We start from the raw sequence: 12,996 nt of genomic DNA on the forward strand, positions 1-12,996 counted from the left end.
TTTGGCACATGTCTTCAAATATATTACTTACAAATTAAGGACCATTATTCGATATAACTTTTAGGGGCGCCCCGTATTTTAAAATATATTTATTTAAAATAGAATCAGTAACTAATTTCGCGGAGGCTCGTTTTAAGGGAACAGTTTCGGTCCACTTACTAAAATGATCAACCATAACAAGGAGATAGCGACTTTTATTTAACTGACGTTTTGGGAAAGGGCCCAATAAATCGATGCCAATTATTTCATTTGGAAATTCGGATTTAATGCTATTTAGAAACCCGGCCGGGCGGAAATTAATATAATTAACTGCTTGACATGTTGGGCAGGACTGGACATAAGCCCTTGTTAACTTTTGCAGTTCAGGAAAATAAACTGCTTCGCGTACGCGTTGGATGGTTTTTCGAATACCAGCATGAGAAGCTAATGGGCGGTCGTGTAACTCCTGCAGTACATTTAATCTAAGACTAGCTGGGATAAAAGGTCGAAATTCGTTGTTGGAATTTGTAGTTTTTTGTATAAAATAATAGACCATCTATTAGTTCGTAATGGGCCGCCCTATTTCTTATCGCCACAAGATCTTGGTGGATAAAATTTTCAGGATCCTTTAAATACTCATAAATGTTTTTAAATTCAGGATCCTTACCCAGTTCGGTTACTACAGTTTCTCGGGAATTTATCGTACATGCTGTAAGCATTGCCACCTTTACGGTATTACCTTCTTCATCTATTTTTATTCTGGTTAGGGCATCTGCTATGATATTTTCCTTTCCGGGGGTGTGCTTGATTACCAGATTATACTCTTGTAACTTGAGTGCCCATCTTATTAACCTTGGGGATAAGATTTTCCCTGAGTACAATCTAGTTACCGCCGCATGATCAGAATGCACTGTTATTGGCGGCCTTCCAAAATAGACTCGGAACTTTTGCACTGCTAACAGAACTGCAAGTGCCTCTCTCTCAGTCGCGGAATAATTTCTTTGTGTTTGATTTAAAGTTCTACTAAAAAATGCCACGGGCTGCTGATTTTGCGAAAGTACCGCTCCTACCGCATAATCCGAAGCATCCGCTGAAATTTCTAACTTCTCATCATTTTCAGGAAATTTCAAAACAGGGGCTTGCGTTAAAGCTTGCTTTAATTTTTCGAAAGCACTATTGGCTTCGGCCGTCCACAAGAATCCAACATTTTTCCTTTTTAATTTTAGCAATGGTTCAGCAATAGCTGCAAATTCTTTTATATAGGACCTATAATATAGAAAAGAAGAGAGCTTCTTCGCCGTATTTGGCGGCGAATACTTTTGCACAGCGATTATTTTTGATTCGTCTGTCTCGATTCCTTTCTGAGATATTTTGTAAACTGAGTATTTTAATTCAGGGGCTGCAAATTTGCACTTTTCGACATTAACTTTTAGACGGCCTCATTTAATAATGAAAACACCTATCTTAAATCCTGTACATGTTGGTCCAGATTATCACTAGTAATAATGATATCGTCTAAATAGATAAATGTGGACTTTCCAAGAACAGGCCTTAGCACAATGTCCATACATCGCTGAAATGTTGCCGGTGCCCCTGAAAGGCCAAACGGCATACGCAGAAATGCATAAGTGCCAGACTTAATTATAAAATCAGTCTTAGGCACATCTTCCGGTCTAACCCCTATTTGAAAATAACCAGTCGTTAAGTCTAAAGTAGTCATGTATTTAGTAGAAGTTATGTTCCTTAGAATTTCTTCGATAACAGGTAACGGATATACCGGATACTTAGTCATGGAGTTTAATTTACGATAGTCAATTGCAAAACGCCACCTTTTTGGATGTGTTACCGGATAGTCATTATTTTTCTTACATAACACAACCGGGCTAGCATAACTACTTGAGATGGGCGTTATGATCTTTTTACGTAACATATCTCGAATGTGCCCACTCTATAAATTTTTCTTTATTCTTATCATATCGGTATGGTTTGTGGCGAACTGGCAGTGAATCTCCCGTGTCGATACTATGGTTAGTAACTTGAGTAAATCCGGGAATATCACTAAATAATGAAGCAAATTCACTTACCACTTGTCGAATTTTTTGTTGCTCTTCCTTAGGCAGGTGGCCGAGGTTTAACGTTGGTGGTTCTGTTTTTTCTTCTCGAACTGGTTTCATCGTCAGCTTAAGGGACGCTTCGTTAAAATCCAGCGTTGCTTCTGCCTCTGAAAGAAAATCTATCCCTAAGATGACATGTGCTTGCAAATTCTTTACGATAAAAAACATAATCTTTACTTGCTCGTCCTTGATACGAATGTATAACGGTAATTTGCCTATGCACTTGCATCTTTCTCCCTGCGCAGCTAACACTCTCCGAATTATATATGAGGTATTTACGGAAATACTTCCTAAAAAAATCTTCTGCCACACAGGAACACTGCGCGCCTGTATCCAGGAGTGCGGTGGCTGGGATGTTATTCACCAACACTTCAATCTTCGGAAGAGTAAAATTTTTCACCATCACTGTATTTAACTTGAAGGAAGAGGGGTTTTCTTGGCCTTCGGAATTCCGCACCCTCCCGCCAGCAGAAATCCGTTTTAGTTTAAGTCTTGTTTCTTCTTTTCCATGCCTTCCTTCTTTTTCCACTGGCCTTCAGACTTTTTTTGTGGCTTACTATTGAACTCTCGACGTTCGCCGGTTGTTTTTGGATACTCCGGTTTCCTTGCCCACTGATTCGATTTGCTTCCGTAGCCGTGTTCTTGCCTTTGCTGTGGTCTTTGCGCACCAAATTGGCTTCGTTGCTCATACTGGCGTCTTCTTTCAATGTCCGCCGTTCTTCTACTTTCAAACTGGATTGCTAGCTCAAATAAATTTTCCAGTGTAGTCGGATTCCTTAATTCAATAAAGTCTTGTACTTGGGGAAGTAACCTCGACAAAATCACTTGAAATATCTCAGGATCCGGACGGTTTCCATACAAGAGTTTAAAGACGTGAATTTTTCTTAAAATAAAGGTGGAAAGATTTTCGATTCGTTGCTGATATATGCTGAAAAGTTCCACTTCTGATCTTGCACGATATCTTACGACAGGGAAGGCTTTTACTAAGGCGGTCTTAAAATTTTCGTAAGTATAGGTGGGACTTCCCGCTTGATCCAAGAGGCTTCTACCTATACATTTGAACCAATTAAGCGCTTGGCCCCTCAAAGCGCTGGTAGCTAAGGTGACTTTCTGGAACTCATGCAATGGATACGGCATTAAATGGTCATCCAATTTTTCCAAAAAACTGGTTACCGGTGAGTTTCCATTAAATGTTGCTTCTGGTTTCATCGATGCGTGCATGGTCTGGATGATGTAACCAAATCCTTCCAGGGCGGCAGCTGGCATTTCTGGATTCTGAGCCGCTTCTGCAGACAGCACAGGTTCTTCTTGAAACTCGGCCATGGTTATTCTTCTTCGTCGGGCGCCACTATCAGGTTCTGTGTTCCTCCTTACTTGCTTTGGGAACATTAGCTGTCCTGACTCGGAACAGGGAACTTACTAAAGCAATGTTCAATAAATTTGGGAAGTAGACAATACACACAGGAAGGGTATACGAAACCCTTTATTTTTCTCTCTTTACAATGATTTCCGGACTTCGGAATACAGAGACCAACCACTTGTGGTCTGAACGTAAGAATATAAAAATATTAACTAAACTCTAACTAAACTAACTTTGGATTAATCAAACAAGTGCCTACTCCAAGATTGGCCGTATATTAGCAAAAATCCGTATGTAGTACAGAGAACTGCTAACACTACGATACGTTTAAAATTATCAAGAGGATTAAACCTCTGGCCTTGAAGGAAACCAGCAACCGAGTAAAACTACTATGGCAAGCGGCCTGCTTCTAATAGCTCCTTCCTCTCTCTTGCTTGGCAAAAAGCCACAACTTAAGTACTTGGCGTTCGCAAGACAAATTTGCATAAATAATTTAAAGCTTTTAATTCTGGCCGGAAGTAGAAAATAAGAAGTGATAGTAAAGTTTTAAAACAAAATAAACGTTAGTAAAACTTAGGATCCTTACAAGTGCAAATAGCAGTACAGCTGAGTCATATTGTACCTTGTGTGAATTTAAGGCGTTTTATCTTTTAACAATGTATTAGTTTAGTCAGATTGATTTCTGAAAATAATAAACTGATAATATTAAACAGGAAAATTTATCAAATTTTATGATTTTTAAGTCTTGTGTTATTTAATTTTATTCCTATGTAACTGAGAGAGTAAACAAATTTCATACAGGAAACAAAGAACAAATTTCTTATGGCATTCATCTGGATATAATTTTAAGGACACTTTCTTATCCCTTAATTGGCATTCACTCAGATCCATCAAAGAAAAACAAGTTACCAGACATGCTGGATTAGCCCGGATTGTTTTGGGGGATTATAATTGCGTGTGGGGTACTCCCCAAGATTTTAAAATATCCAGTATTTTAAAAAGACACTGATTATACGTTTAGTTAATCAATTTTGTTGCTAAATATATCAGTCCTAACACAAAAAATTTTTTCAACAATGAACAAGATTTTATCTTCAGATAAAAGTCGATAAGCCATGTCAACGCTAAAAGAATACTTAAATTTGAAAGCGAATTCGAAATATTTATATAATGCTTTTTATGAACGTAAAAAAATGTAATACAGATTTTTCAAGAAAAATATTAGTTAGCGAAAAATATGGAAGAATAGAATAAAATCAAGAATTCCAGCCACCCAGTCATCTTCAGACCAGAAAACACTGGAAACTACATGCAATCTATGTTTGAAAATTTTGGTGCCGGCACTTTATGATTTAATTTTGGTCTTCCATACCAAATTTTCTCAATTTTATCGGCTTATATAATGTACAGAAGGAGGCTTTCTAATATCTGAAAATACATTTTCATGTACTGCCCTGGACATGAACATTGGCAGAAATTTTCGGTGAAGGTTTGGATACAAATAATAATATGAAAAAATTCTTACCTACATTTTCAGTTGCGGTTTCCCAAGTATATTAAAGAATACAGCATTGCATCAATACAAAACCCTGCGCTTTACGTATATACGTTTAATCAATACAATACACAATTTTTAATCGATTTTAATGGAATCATATGCGCTACATCAGCGAACATCCTTTGTCCGAGATTCTCCATTTTAAATTATACTAATTCTAATTATGGGTTGAATATTTCTGTTCTCAGTGTCGAAATACTCAAAAAATAGACCCTACCATACGATAGGCATACAACTTGCCAAAGAAACCACTCATCATGTAGAGAATTTTTAACTCAGAGATATATTATGTTCATTAATCCAGGCTGCAAATATTGTAGTGAGCGCGTCATTTGACAAGTTCAGTTCTGGGGTTGCGGGGATGCAGAAGTATAATATTTTACACCCGCTACCTTTGATCACTGCTGACTACTTCACAGTAAGTCCGATATGCTTCCTCATACGTCCAACACTGGGTTTAAAGTCTAGTACGTATGCTTTCAGTCTTGATTCTGATAAGAATTTAGAACACCTACTGAGTTTATTGCATACCGAAAAATTCTCGACATCAAATAAACATGTAATCTTTGAAAAGAAGTTTCGATACTCCTTTTTTCTTGAGTAAGTTATTGCTGGTACTTTAATAACTGCTATAGCTATAGTTTAAAGTTCCTTTTTTATTTTAGATAGTATTATTTCGGAGTTTAGATAAAATTTCAAGGTTTTATTTAATTTGTAATTACTTATTCAAGGGCCGATGAGGTTCCAGTCAATACACTAACAGTTTCAAAATTGTTTTCATCTCAGAACAACTTTTATACGCTTACATTTTAATAATGAATTTAAGCAACCATATTTGAAGAATTATTATTAGAATTCGAAATATTCTGCTTTGTAAATGCTATTGCAAATTGGCTTACATTATGTCTCATATTATCATTATTTTTCTCTATTGTTTCACTGATCTTCTAGAAATAACACATTCCCGTGATCCCTAATTTTAGATAAAACCCATCTGAAATACTAGTATTTAGGATTTAGAAGAAGCAGTTACATGCACTGTTATCATAAAATAATGAGAGTAATAAAATCATTTTATTTGTTTACATGAAAATATTTTACGATGTTCATCAATATATCAACATAAATCATAACACTCGGTTTTTGTACTTTTAAATATGAATGCTTAGTACTGATTCAAAGAGTTTAATGAACACTTTCTGTTATTTTATTCTGTAACAGCATAAAACCTAACAACAAAGCTAAATGTATTTTACACGGCTTTTGTGTTTATAGCATATGACATTTAAAAAGGATATATTGCACTACATTTTGAAGAAAACAAAAAACCAATTGAGAAAATTCTTTTAGGTAGCTTAGAATAAAAGTCTATTGGATTTCAAAGACTATCTCTGGAAACTAGACAGTTATCCTACCAAAGAATCGTAGCACTAATCTCGGATAAAAGGAAAGAGGTGAGTAAAAGTTTAAGAAGACTTTTTACTTCTTCTCTAAGAAGCTGTTAAGAGAGAAAACACATTTTACACTTAGGCTGGAACAAATAAGACAAATTGAACAGACTTGAGCAGTCACTTTCGGGCAGTCACTTATATCAAATTCCCTAGAGACCTCTACAGCAGCGTATAGAAATAATACGTTTGGGATGTTTAGCACGTTTTACGAAAATATAAACACTTTTTTAATACATAACTCATTTGTCTCTACATAAGCTAGGATTATGCATGCATAAAAATAAATAAATAAAATCAACAATGCGTTTAGATTTTGCATATATTTACCAAGTCTCTTTGTTTCTTTTGAAACTAAATGAAAGGAAGGTGAAAGGTTTAAAAATTTTATTATGTATAAATATTAATCCTTATACAACTTTGAGCTGACGCTACATGTTCGTCATGATATTATGTCCATTAATATTACATTCACGTATAACCATTACATTACGTTACATCGTGGATAAAATTAAGAGAATTTGCACATTACCTGGAATTTCTGAAAGTATAATTGATATATTTTAATGAAATATGTTATAAGTATAGATTTATAGCAGAGAACGAGATATAAGATTCAAAAATCGTTTTATGTACGCAGGATTATATGTAAATCTCATAGAGCAAGGATATCCAAAAATCCTCGTTGTGGTGTCGAAATGAAAATTAGTCTTAGTCTAATATGGAGCATAGTTCTCTTCTCACAGCCAGACAGGTCGCCCACCATCACAGCATACTGAACAGGAGAGATTTGAGAAATACTTGTGCCAATCGATCTCACTCCTGCAACAATGAATTTTACATTCCAGTATTATTTTTGGATGAAGATGGCGATATGAAATTTCCCTTCCAAGAGCGATCCAGAAATGTATTGTAAGATTAAAGCGAGGAATTCTGGTTGCCCAATCCATGAAATAAATATTCTCATTTTCCAGGAGATCGTCGAACATTTGAGCCCTATGGGAAGGAGCGTTGTCTACCGTTAGTAGGAACCCAGATCCCTGAAAAGTCAAAAATAGGACTTCTCCTTTCTATATCTCACAGAAGTTAAGGAGTTTTTCTCAGACACATGCAGCGATGTGCGGCCGTCCAACATAACGTTTGCCCAAATCATTGCATCTCCACCACTGTTAAATTTTCCACTGGTCTGGTCGAAGGTGCATGTTGACTACACCATGCTAAACGTGCTTGCTCTCTTGTATGTTGCAATGAGCGGAATGCAAACAGCTAGTCTTCTAGCACACATTCCTATCTCACGAAGCATTCGAGGAGCTGGAGATTTTGAAACTCGGATTCCAGTGGCACGTGAGAGCTCTGAAGCAGTAGCAGTCCTGTGTCATCTCGTTGAGAGTATCAAATAACGACCCTCATTCATCGTTGTGGATCTTGGTCAACCGTATCCAGGTCTTCTGGACATGGAACTTTTGTTCTGACACAGTTTCCGGAAATTTCAGAGTACTTTAAGTGTTACATTGAATGTTATAACCACCAACGTTTGTAAGGTATTTCTCCCGCTTTCCTAGCGTGCCTTCGTGATGTATTGGTTCTGCATGCTGGGTCGGTATTCCAGAGGTCCGTGATTCGATTCCCGGAGAAGGAGTTTGCTAATTTTTCATCCCGTATGCTCCCAAAAATACCTAATATCTCTACACGTTTGTGATTAGCCTGTATTCAGTCTATTGATAGTTTTCATCCCCTTCCGTCATTCATACGTTCATGGCTATTTATTTTCAAGGTAACGTATTAAATTTACTCAACTCTTGCGAGAAACATGACGAATGTCGTGAACTAGTACGAGCACACAAATCGCCGAAAATACCTCGCGTGCTTGTATCCTCTACACAATCACAACTCCGTAGATATGCACGTGCACGGTTACATATTGGACTCTAAATATCTGGAAAATTCTTCGACTGTATAATTATTACTCTTGATTTTATACTTTTCGTAAAAATAGACATAATATGAAATTCTCTTAAGGTGTAGCTGTAGTATGTAACAACTTATATTAATATAATGCGAAATATAATATCTTGAAGTTAGTCATGTAGATAATCAAAACATATTCATAATTAAGCTAAACGTATTTAAGTTTATTCTATATCAAAATTTCATTATTTGAAGAATGTTTATTGCGTATAGTAAAAAAAAAAAATTCCACAAAATGAAACTGATTTTTCAAAGATAGTATTAGAAGAAGGATGCATGTACGTTTTTAGAATTTGTGTATCATAAAATTATTCTCGTTCTGAAAGTTAAATATCGTAATAGGTACAGAACAGGAAATAATGAATGCGTCCTTAAAATGTAAGCAAGTGTTACACATTTGCGAATGTAGACGCAAAAATAGAGTATTTTTTAAATACTTTTTACCAGAGAATCGTAGAATATAAATAAAGTCATTCTACAGTTTTATATCATCCTAAATGCTCTGTATTTTGCAATTCACCTGAGATGTTTAAGTAATGAGTGCTCCTTGATATACCCTGCGAGCATAAATTAACTAGACGTTATCAGACGGTATAAAATATGATCCGATTCGTGCTTACAAAAATCCAACGCTTTTGACTTAACTCAAAAGGTAACAACACTTAAAGTTTTAGTAGCCTAAAAGCTTTTCACAGCTCACTTAACGAGTAGGCAGTCTCTGAGTCGTAAACGTCGGTATAAACAAGCCTAATTGCTTGAAGGGCTCAACACCACAGAAATCTAACCGCGAGTAGCTCAAAGATCTCATTTACATTCTGGCAAGAAAGCTTGGGTTGACAGCGAAAGAAACAGGGAAGTTGCTTCAAAATGAAATTAACTATTAAATAACTTAAATAAATCCCCAGAACATTTTCATCCTTTAATTAGTGCATTTTGTTTAACGGCACATTTGCAATAAATCAATGTTTAAACATTATAAGTGAATTTATTTCATAATTTTAATTTCATTGTTAAGATTTATGATTTTCCTTTTTTCCTTTTATTTTGTTTTTCGAAATCTTATTTTGAATAGCATAGATAAAACGTTTTTATGTATCACGTAACAAGCACCAGCCTTACTCTGGCGGAAATCTTCGTAATGAGATGATGAGATCATAGAGTACTGTGCATTTTCAAACTGCAAAATATTTTGGTTTAAAGGTAAATAGAAAAACAACCTTAATTTAAAGTAGATTTTGAGCATAGGCGCCTCTTCTTCAAAAGCAAACACTTTCGCAAAATATTAGGAATAGAGCTGTAATTAGATCGAAAAGCCGCAAGAAAAGCAAACACAAGACGCTATTTTTCGAAGAAACTAGTAAAAAATGTGAAAAATCTAAGATATTATAATTCTAAAAGAGTTAGGAAGAACTAGTTGCAGTTAACTTCGTTAACCTTAAAAAAAAAAAAAAAAAAAAAAAATATCCGAAAAGGACGTTAGCCCGAATGGGCTATTACTCTCAAAACTGGATTTGGCGGCATACCACTTTAAGTGTCTGAATCACCTTTTCAAATTGTTGGCACCAAATATTATCGCCCTGTATTACTTTTAAATAAATTAAATAATGAATAATCTGCACTAATGTACATATGCTATTTACACTGAAAAAATGACGGTACCTAAAAGCATCAAATTTTATATAACATAATCCTCTACCCGAATATGTGCACCTGGGTGCCCAAATTTTGGATTTCGAATTTTACAATTCATATTTTGTAAAACTTTAATGATTTTTTTAAAAACTCTACGATTTGCAGTGGCAGCACTGTACGAATTAAAACGTTGTTATCTCCAGCATTAGCAATGCTGAATTTCCAGCCCATTTCATACAGCCTAAGAACCATATCGATAAGTAGAAAATTCTGTGTTGAATTTTATCCCCATTCGGTCGCTAATTGTTCTTGAATTATGATATAGCAATCGAAAGTGGGTAGTCTATATAATATCAAAATTTACTTTTCCCATTTTTATTTATTTATTTTTTTTTGTTTGTTTGTTTGTTTGTTCATATCTCTGCAGGAAAACAAAATGAATTAAAACCTTCGGATAAGCGAAGTGGAAAGAATCAGTGCTCTCGAGTAGAATGCTTTTGTACTGGTCAAGGAAACATGCATCTCTTTGTAATGCTTTATGTCTTATTTCAAAGAAAATAACATGAATGATGCTTAAATTTTACCATTTATTAAACAGCATTTACTAGCATGTTTTACGAAATAGTGATCGACTTTCTGTTGTTTAACCAAAATGTCATGAATCGTTTCGCATGCAATAGTTAGAGTATTTAAGAAACTTTCGCTTTTGTATTTGAAGATGTAATTAATGAGAGCAAAGATTAATTTGGAAATTTGACAAAAACACATTTTACTGTATTTTTCTTTATACCTGGAAACTGTTTAATTAATTGCATTTTTATGATTCTGCAATCCTTTGAGAAAAATTAATGAATGCTAATACTGTCTCAAACGCTTTAAAAATGTGACTAAATAAAGCTTAATGACTTTTATTGCTTGTTTAAACTCATTCCCATTAATTCACCCTTTTTTTACTAGCAGGAGAAAATACATTTGAAATGCAATATTAACAATGCAGTTCTAATAAATAATATGTAATTAAGTAAAATATTTCTCTCAAACAATACCCAAAATATATGAATCTCATTAACATGTGATGTAAAAGAATATTGCTTTATTTCATGCTCATATTTTTCCTTCCAGAATTAAACGATGAATATATTTGCGTAAATTTTCTAAAGTAAATATATATATATATATATATATATATATAATTAAGGTAAACTATAACTTTAGGCAATTGGACAAAATATAGAAAAAATGTATTAATGTAACGTTGTCAACAATGTTTTGCTAAGAATGACAGTTAAACTGTAAATATGTTAACAGTAATTTTGAATTAAGCAGTTTATATTAGGAGAAATAAACTGATGCAGTCTAAATTTCCCTTCTTTTCTGAGTTATTTAAACTGAATTTTAGCAAAACTTGATGATGTTTCATTTCTTACTTCAGTACCCGCTTTCAGACTTGTTTGACTCCTTTTAGTTCCATGCTTCTACGCTTATATCCATGCCGTAGCATTATATTTTATACGAAAAACACTAAGCAAACAGAAACATGACAGAAATTCCTTCTTACGCCAGCCGATAATTCTTTTTCATCAGGAATCTGTAATTTGCTTATTTAAGCCCACCTGGTATTGATGATATAAAGTGACTATAGCGGAGTAATTTTGACTACTAATTTGTTTCCTGAACATATCTCTCTTGGCTCACATAACAGTTGATATGATACAGATATGTGCTGGAGTAAGCATGCACTTCGCATACAATTCCATTTACATGCCTCACCTAACTTTACGCTTACTGTAAGTTTTATCTGTTATACTCATTCATGCATATTATTATAATTTTAATCAACCTGAATGTTTTAAAGGAAGAATTTTGAATAAAAACGGTAATACTCAATATTAAAAAGTCAGTAATTTGATATTTTATGCTTCTTATTTCGCGAAAAGTGACATATGCACCTCATATGAAGATGTTAGTAAATTTAAAAGAATCTGATTTGGCGATCGAAATCAAATTTAATTAATGTTTCCTTGCTTTAAACCTAAAATAGTTACCTTTTTCAGTTAATATATGACGGTAAATTAATATCAAATCAGTTGCTAATATATTAGATATTTCATAACGCATCTCTATCCCTGACAAGAAATGAAGTTAATATGAAACGAGGATATTATGTGAGGATTAACTGTGTTTGTCTACAATGTTACTAAGTTAAATACATACAACTGTGCTTGTATGCATTTAACTTAGTCTCATTGTCCTTAAGCTGCAATCGTCAATTAGAAGAAACAATAATATAAATAGCGAAACATTTCTGAGTTCTGCTTAAATAATTCATCGGGGAGAAAACAGCATTAATTTCAATTGCCTACTGCACTTAGAGTAGCGTTGAATTTTAATTTAAGTGACAACTATGCGTATTAAGCTAAATTATACTTACTGAGTTTTAAACAATGCACTATTGTAGAAATATGAAGTACATATTTAATGAAAAATGGTGAGAGAAAGTGCTATTGTTAACATAGAGAAAACATTATTGTATTTATTAATAATAAATGTATTTGCGGCAGATAAATGATTCATGGATTTACGAAATTTAGAAGCCATATTCAAAACTATTATTCCTAACTGGCAGAATATGTATCCATACCCCATGAAGATTTATTTTGAATGCTTTCTCAAGACAAGTTAACGGACACTAAAAATCTTCAAATTGTTCAAAATATCAGTAACTGACTGAAAAAGCTGCAGTAAAACAATCAACGCAATTAATGATCAAAACAGCAACCATGTTTAAGTATTGTTACTGGATTCAGTTTTATCAAATATCATTTTAGTATCTCAATTATTTGTAAATGGTTGAAACAATAAAAATAATTCCTTAACAGTTAACAATAAAAGTTTTGGTATTATGAAAGCCTTATTACAAAGAAATATACACAGTTC

The sequence above is a fragment of the Stegodyphus dumicola genome, chromosome 5, assembly GCF_044657685.1.
Source record: "Stegodyphus dumicola isolate Sdum_Otavi_A_Nest chromosome 5, ASM4465768v1".
NCBI lineage: Eukaryota > Metazoa > Arthropoda > Arachnida > Araneae > Eresidae > Stegodyphus > Stegodyphus dumicola.